The following is a 6098-nucleotide window of genomic DNA, read 5'->3' as shown; positions in this document are numbered from 1 at the left end:
ATGGTCTTCCTTAATTGTATCCCATTTTCTCTCTTTTCTTTAGTCTCAGCTGGCATTTCTGCTAGAATCGTCCCATCTCTGTTCCTGGTTTCTGTTGAGATGGCTGATTAAGTCCACCATTCATACTTTCATGAATCTCCTTTTCAAATGGTTAGTTAACCACACCCTTAGTGTTCTCTTCTGAACATGCTTTTTTATTTTTTGTAATATTGACAGTTGAGAAATTTTCAAACATTTAAGTCTGGGTTCTTTTTGCTTAATGATTCCATCTTCAACTCATTTCTCTCTTCTTGCCTTTTAGGGAACACAAACATTCAGTCAATTGCAACATTGAATTTATAGAATAATTTGTGTAAAACAAGTATCTTCACAATTTTAAGTTACTCTATCCACAAACATGATTTAATTCTCTAGTCAGATCTCCTGTTATATTATTTAACAGAGTATTACATTTTTTTCCCTAAAATGGTTTTCTGTACTCTTTGTTATGGTAGATCTTAGATGCTGCATAGATTTTGCCACTATTGTGAATGTATCTGCTTTCCTATTAAATTTTCCGCTTGATTATTTCTGCTTTGAGAAACTTCTTTTTGTAACTTGATTTTCTATATGGTACTTCACTGAACTCTCTTATTTTTTATAATAATTTGCCACCTGATGGTTTTTTTGCCTTGTTTATGACTATATTCTCTTAATAATGATTTTTTTTCTTTTAGTTCCCATAATAAAAGAATTCTCTTTAGCTTACGTCTTTGGCTAGAACCTTCAGTACTGTGTTAGATAGTAGCAAGGATGGCAATCATTGTTTCTTATTCATGAAGCATTTTCTTTAAATGCTTCTACAATTTCTTCTGTTAAATATGGTGGTTGCTATGTTGATGTTCTTATAGTTATTAGCAAATTAAGGAAGTTTTCAGAATTTAAAAAATAGAATTATTTAAATATAATTTATATATCATAAAATTCACCCATTGTGAAGAGTGCAAATAAATTCAATTATTTTAGTAAATTAAGAGAACAGTACAGCAATCACCATCATCCATTTTTATAACCTTTCCATTATCCCAAAAAGTTCCTGGTACTCGTTACAATTAATCTCTATTCTTCCACCTATCCCTGGGCAACCACTCTTTACTTTCAGTCAGAGATATATTTTTTAGTAATAAATTGGTGATAAGATTTATTAAATGCCTTTTTTGCATCCATGGAGATAATTTCCAAGAAGTAGTGCAGTATAGCATATTGGTTAAGAGATAGACTTTTAAACTAAGCTTCCTAGGCTCAAATTATAAATTTGACAATGATTGATCAAGTTTGTAACTTGGGCAAGTTATTGAATCCCTCTGTCCTTCAATTTCTTCAGCAAAATGAGAATAATGATAAATGTCTATTAGTTGAACTATATGAAATTTCTAATATGCAACTATTTTTTACCTACAAGAATGGTAATTTGCAGAAAGTCCCCATCAGCTAGCAGGCTCTCACAGATTTGTCCCTTCAACCTTGGACTTCTCAGCCTCCATAATTGCATGAGCCCAATGAACGAATTCCTCTAATAAGCCATCTACCTACCTATCTATCTATCTATCTATCTATCTATCTATCTATCTATCTATCTATCTGTCTATCCATCCATCCATCCTATTGGTTCTGTCTTTCTGGAGATCCTTGACTAATACTAAGTACTTCCATGTTTTCACCATTTCATGTTTTCTGAAGGATGTATTGAATGTTTTTTTCAAACTACTGGTACCTATATTCTATGAGTTTTTCTTTCCTAGACTCCAACTGATACCATATATGTTTTGATATATAGTGTTTTTATTGTCATTCGGGTCCAATTTATTTTATAATTTCTCCCTATTTCCTCTTTAATCCTAGAATTAATTAGATATATCTTTATTTTGTGTGTGTGCCTAATTTTCTACACAAGGATTTTCTTTCAAAAACATCCTTTTGTTATGTATGTTTATTGAAACATAGTCAGGGATTATAGAGGGCATGATATAGATTCCTTGCAATTTATTGCGGCTTCCTTTGTAGACTGTTAAATGGCCAATTAAAAAATATATTCTATTAATTTGGAAGATGGCCATTTAGGAACAGCTCAGGATTGCAGCTCCCAGTGAAAGCGCAGAGGGTGAGTGGATGCCGCATTTCTAGACGGATTTTTATTGCCCACAGACCAGGAGATTCCCAGGCAGAGGAGGGAGAAATGCCAGATATAGGTGACAGGGATGGAGGCAGCAAACCACATTGCCATGTATGTACCTGTGCAACAATCTTGCATGTTCTTCACATGTACCCCAGAACCTAAGCTGCAATAAAATATATATATTTAAAAAACCAGGAAAGAAAAAAGAAAGAAAACCAAGAACCTGGGGGAAAAAAAAAGACCCTGATGCATTCTTCAATATGCCAGTGCATTTTTTAGCTCCAGAATTTCTGCTTGATTCATTTTAATTATTTTAATATCTGTTAAAGTCATCTGATAGAATTCTGAATTCCTTCCCTGTGTTATCTTGAATTTCTTTGAGTTTCCTCAAAGCAGCTGTTTTGAATTCTCTGTCTGAAGGGTCACATATCTGTTTCTCCAGGATTGGTCTCTGGTGCCTTACTTAGTTCATTTGGTGAGGTTATGTTTTCCTGAAATGGTGTTGATGCTAGTATTGATCTCAGCATTGAAAAGTTAGGTGTTCATTATAGTCTTCACTGTCTAGGCTGCTTTGTACCTGTTCTTGGGAAGGCTTTCTAGTTATTTGAATGGACTTGAGTGTTGTGATCTAAGCTGTATCTGTTTTAGAGGGCACCCCAAACACAGTGACCCTGTGGTTCTTGCACACTCATAGAGGTACTCCCTTAATGGTCTTGGACAAGATCCAGGAGAATTCTCTGGATTACCAGGCAAAGACTTTTCTCTTCCTTTACTTTTTCCCAAACAAAGTCTCTTTTCTGTTTTGAGCCACCTAAAGCACTGAAACCACAAGATAAAGTCTTTCCCACTCTCCTCTCCCCTTTCCACAGGCCACTACCACTACAGGCCATGGGGAATACTGGGATACTTCTAGACTACTGCCAATGTTCTCTTAAGTCCACTTGTGGTGAATGCTGCCTGATCTTTCAGGTCAGTGGGCTCCCCTCTAGTCCACAGCAGGTCCAGAAATGCCATCCAAGGGTCAAGTCTTGGAATCAGGGACTTCAAGAGCCCATTTGGTGCTCCACCCCTTGCCCCACACTGTGGCCATGCTGGTACTTAAGTTTCCTTTACTTTTCCCTCTGCTTTTTTCAAGTAGAAGGAGTTTTGCCTTGTACCCACCACTGCTGGCAATATACTAAGTCTCACCTGGAGTCTCAGAGGCTCACCTAAGGCCCTTGACATAGTTCTTGGGTATCACTACTGATTATTCAGGGCCCAGGGGTTCTCCAGTTAGCATGCAATGAATGCTGCCAGGACTGCATCCTACCCTTCAAGGCAGCAGGTTCCCTTCTGGCCCAGGGAGTATCTAGAAATGTCATACAGGAGGTAGGGCCTGGAACAGGGGCCTCCCAACTCTGACCAGTGCCCTAACCTCCTGTGGCTGAGCTAGTATTCAAGATGCAGGATAAAGTTCTGCCCACTCTTCCTTCGCCTCTCCTCAGGTGGAAGGAAGGGATCTCTTTTGGTACCATAAGTTGTGCAGCCTGGGGTTAGGGGATGGATGATGTCAGCTCTCCCTTAGCCCCCCCGTCTGGTATCTGAGCAGGTCTTGAGTCCCCTTAGTCCTCTGTCTCTGGGCCCAGTTCAGCACTAGGACTCACCTAGCAATTGTAGTCCTTATGGCCTCCATGGTGTTTCCAGTTTACTTAGAGACTCAGTGCAGCTTGGCCTATGGTGGCGAGATTTGTGGGAACTGAAGTTTGTACCACTGGTATTGACAGTTCTCCCCTGGCTAGGGCTGATTTAAATGCTCCCTCCAGCCAGACATAGTTGCTCACACCTGTAATCCCAGAACTTTGTGAGGCCAAGATGGAGTTTGACACTAGCCTGGCGAAATCCCATCTCTACTAAAATACAAAAATTAGCCAGGCTGGTGGTGCATGTCTGTGGTCCTAAGCTACTTGGGAGGCAGAGAGGGGAGGATCATCCGAGCCCAGGAAGGTTGAGGCTCCAGTGAGCTGTGATCACACCACTGCACTCCAGCCTGGGCCACAGAGTGAGACCCTGTCTCAAAAATACATGTGCATGCACGCGCGCGCGCGCGTGCGCACGCGCGCGCGCACACACACACACACACACACACACACACACACACACACACACACACTTTATTCCCTCCATGGGTAGCTGTCTGCTGAGTTCAGTCCACTTTTCCTTTCTGCTTTAACAGGACAGCACTGAGTTTAATGCCTCACAATTGCTGTGCTTCCCATCCCCAATACCCAGAGACACTCTCCGTACCTTGCCACCACTGTTGGGGGGCTGCAGGAGGGATGGTGCCAGCAATCACTGTTTAAGGCTGTTTTTTCTATCTCTTCTGTGCCTCTTTCAGTGATACGAAGCTAAAACCAGGTACTATGAGGGCTCATCTGATTTTTGGTTCTCATGAAGGTGTTTTATCTGGGTAGATAGTTGTTAAATTGGTGTCATTGTGGGGGATGTTGGGTCGAGTCTTCTATTCTGCCTTCTTGCTCTGCCTCGAGCCTCTATACTGTCTTCTTAAGACACCTTTATTTGCTACCCTTGTTATTGTACTTATTTTCTCTTTATTATAATTTCTTTTTTTTTTGTTTTGGAGAAGGAGTTTCGCTCTTGTTACCCAGGCTGGAGTACAATGGCACGATCTCGGCTCACCGCAACCTCCGCCTCCTGGGTTCAGGCAATTCTCCTGCCTCAGCCTCCTGAGTAGCTGGGATTACAGGCATGCGCCACCATGCCCAGCTGATTTTTTGTATTTTTAGTAGAGACGGGGTTTCACCATGTTGCCCAGGATGGTCTCGATCTCTTGACCTTGTGATCCACCCGCCTCAGCCTCCCAAAGTGCTGGGATTACAGGCGTGAGCCACCGCGCCTGGCCCCTATAATTTCTTTATTTTCCTTTCCTGTCTCTTTTATTACTCTGTAAATTCCTAGAAGGCAGAAACTAACTTCTGTAGTAAACCACATTGCCTCAATATTTAGAAGAAATCGATCATCTTGGCAAAAGCAAGTATGATCATCGAAAATAAAGTAAAATGCAAAAGGGGTTGGAGACTGACATTTAAAGAAAGAGTCAATGCAAATAATAAGGAAATTTAATCAAAGCTTCTAAGATTCTACGCTTGAATTTTGATTTAGGATTAAGAGATTGAAGGAGTTTGAGAGAATTTGAAACAAAGCAAGGAATATTTATTATTTATTCCTTGACTAGTATGTGGCAGACACTGTGGTGGGTGGCTGGGATGGAATCTCTGTACTCAGGATTTACATTTTTTATGGAACAAATTACCTAAATAGTTTAAGAATTTTAAATTAATAATTGTTTTAATTTAATTGATTTTACATTAAATCTGTATGTAAATGCATAATTAAAAATCATTTGATGTAGTAGAGGTGCTAATAAAATTGTTGATCTTCAGTAACAGGAAGTGACCTGAAAAAATCTTTCGATTTTTGGTCCTTGCTAAAAGGTATCCTTGGTCCTTGTAGAAAGCTATTCTTATAATTTATCAAGTGTTTACACTTTTCTTTATTGTCTAATTATTCTTTCTGTTTATCAGTTAATTGACATAGGAGAGAGTGTAACTATTCCAGATGAATTTACTGAACAAGAAAAGCAGTCTGGAGAATGGTGGAAGCGTTTGGTGTCAGCAGGAATAGCTAGCGCGGTTGCACGGACATGCACGGCACCTTTAGACCGCTTGAAAGTCATGATGCAGGTTTTTTGCTCGCCTTACCTACCCTTTAAGAGTTAAAGTAACTTGAAAAATCTTTGGCAGCTTTTAAAAAAGTTTAAAAAACTGTTTTGACACATCTTACGCTACTTGTCATTAAAATTTTACATTTTTCTGAAAATGTAAATGCTAATTTCAACATTAAAAATTCAGAAGATGCTGCGTATTCAAAATAATTTTTATATTAA

This window comes from Sapajus apella, unplaced genomic scaffold (genome assembly GCF_009761245.1).
Source record: "Sapajus apella isolate SASKATOON/1434 unplaced genomic scaffold, GSC_monkey_1.0 scaffold364, whole genome shotgun sequence".
NCBI lineage: Eukaryota > Metazoa > Chordata > Mammalia > Primates > Cebidae > Sapajus > Sapajus apella.
The sequence above is the reverse complement of the archived record's forward strand: the minus strand, read 5'-3'. Positions refer to the sequence as shown.